The sequence below is a fragment of the Nomascus leucogenys genome, chromosome 20 (assembly GCF_006542625.1).
Source record: "Nomascus leucogenys isolate Asia chromosome 20, Asia_NLE_v1, whole genome shotgun sequence".
Classification (NCBI taxonomy): Eukaryota; Metazoa; Chordata; class Mammalia; order Primates; family Hylobatidae; genus Nomascus; species Nomascus leucogenys.
This window is the reverse complement of record NC_044400.1, coordinates 471,398-473,850: the sequence shown is the minus strand read 5'-3', so window position 1 is coordinate 473,850 and position 2,453 is coordinate 471,398. Positions and strand designations below refer to the sequence as shown.

Below are 2,453 nucleotides of genomic sequence, written 5' to 3'. Positions count from 1 at the left end.
CCATTCTCCTGCCTCAGCCTCCTGAGTAGCTGGGACTACAGGCGCCCACCACCACACCCGGCTAATTTTTTGTATTTTTAGTAGAGACGGGGTTTCACCATGTTAACCAGGATGGTCTCGATCTCCTGACCTCGTGATCCACCCGCCTTGGCCTCCCAAAGTGCTGGGATTACAGGCGTGAGCCACCGCGCCCGGCGTATTTATTTTTTTATCTGCAGAGATGAGGTCTTGCTGTGTTGTCCAGGCTGGTTTCTCACTCCTGTCCTCAAGCCATCCTCCCTCCTCGGACTCCTGGCGTGCTAGGATTACAGCATGAGCCCCCACGTCGGGCTGATTTAATTTTAATCGTTCTGTGTATGACGGCCAGCTCACCCAATTCCAGGACATGAAGGCTCAGCTCTTACGAGCTGGCTCCACACACCACCTGTGGGACAGCTCCAACTCACACCAGACCCCAACAAGACCGAGGCTTTGATCTGAGCGTGAAGGCCCCGGCGAGGACAGCACCACCCTTAGCCCCAGGCAAGAGGGGACCTGTGTTCCCCTCCAGCCCCGCTGAGGCCTGAGCTGCCTTCGCGACCCCATCCTGAGTACCCCAAGGCCCTGGGGTTCCTGAGGCTCCTGCCCCAAAGGTCCCACGAGCAGTAGGTGTCTTCCTCTTCCAAGTCCTCTGCCTGTGGTGCTGTGCCTGGTGTGGGGGCAGCCGAGGGTGCTCTGTGCAGGATCTGGACCCAGCATGGCTACTTGGAGTGTGGGCCCGGCAAGAGCCCAAAGTCCCCTTCCCGTGAGAGTGAAGCCGGAGGTGATGGAGGGAGGCAGGGGGCACGGCTGTGTGTTATCGGGAAGCGTCTGAACGTCCAGGCTGGTGTGAAGTCTGTCACGGTGGGCGCACAGAGCCTACTCTGCATGTTCCACGGGGCATCAGCCGGGGCGGTGGTATTTAACGCCAGGACGCGCAGTGTGTGGGCCTCTCTTGGTCTCCAGGCCCTGCCTGCCTTAGGGCATCGGCTGGGTCGGCCGTATTTAAATGCTTGCCCACGTAGTGCCTGGGCCTGACAGAGCTCCAGGCCCCGCCCACGACGGTGCAGGCGTGTTCTAGGTGGAAACACACCCGGTGAAGGCTGGAGGAGGGAAGAGTGAGCTCTCCCTGCCTGGGAGTCTCTGAGGGGTCCAGACTGAGGGTTGGGGGTGCAGGATCCCAGATTGTGCAGGGTTCAGTGTATTTCGTTGAGGAATTTGGACTCTGCCCCAGGGGTGATGGGAGTCAACAGGCAGCGGCTACCTCCTACCTCCTCCCCGTGATCCGGGTGCTCAGAGGAGCCAGGCTGCATGGCTGAGGCCACACCGATGTGCGGGAGGGAGTGCAGAGCAGGGCCCCATCATGCCTGAGGACAGAAGGCGCTTCCTTCCCGGGGCAGCAGCCTCCCTGCAAGAAGGCGGCTCTCCAGGGCTGCCTGGAATGCATAACCAACGGCTTGCAATCTGCACCCTGTGATTTTTTTTTTTTTTTTTTTTTTTGAGACAGAGTCTCGCTCTGTCGCCCAGGCTGGAGTGCAGTGGCGCGATCTCGGCTCACTGCAAGCTCCGCCTCCCGGGTTCACGCCATTCTCCTGCCTCAGCCTCTCCGAGTAGCTGGGACTACAGGTGCCCGCCACCACGCCCGGCTAATTTTTTGCATTTTTAGTAGAGACGGGGTTTCACCGTGGTCTCGATCTCCTGACCTCATGATCCGCCCGCCTCGGCCTCCCAAAGTGCTGGGATTACAAGCGTGAGCCACCGCGCCCGGCCCGCACCCTGTCATTTATTTATATGGGGTTGAAATACTGCAAGGGTCCTGTGCTGCTGTGTCAGGATTGGGCCCACGTAGGAAGCGTAGTGCGCGCGAACCATTTGCCTTGCACGAAAAGTGCATGATGGCGTCGGGAAGCCACTGGGACGTTTTGCGACGCCCGTGCAGGGATCCTCGCACGGCCGACCCGCTGTCAGCGCCCCGGTCCTGCCGCCCGTGTTGCCAATGGATGAGCCCAACGTCCCTCGTGTGAGGTGCCTTGGAGATCCTGCAGACACCGCGCCTCTCGCCAGGGAGTAAGGGATGGTCTTCCCCTGGGACCCACGAGTTCCTCCTCAGCTCTACCTTCACCCATAGGCCACGGGGAAACCGCCTGGTGCAGGGGGCTCAGTGCACCACCAAGAGCCTTTTAAAAAGGCTTTGGGGAACATGGAGGAAGAAAGCCCAGTTTTAAACACCAAATGTGGTCTTCAGGAACTTCCTAGGGCAGCATATCCAGTGGGAGTGTCTGTGGTGATGGGAACGCCCGTGTCTGTGTGAGCCACGTGGTGGTCACTGATCACATGTGGCTGCTGAGCCCTTGAAGTGTGGCCCGTGCAACTGAGGAAGTGTGGCCCGTGCAATTGAGGAAGTGTGGCCCGTGCAATTGAGGAAGTGTGGCCTG

The 2,453-nt window shown here is 59.7% G+C and overlaps 1 pseudogene; it reads left to right on the top strand.

Annotated features, from left to right (window-relative positions):
• Positions 1 to 385: 385 nt before the first annotated feature.
• On the top strand, positions 386 to 1,056 carry LOC115831938 (annotated as a pseudogene).
• Positions 1,057 to 2,453: the final 1,397 nt, after the last annotated feature.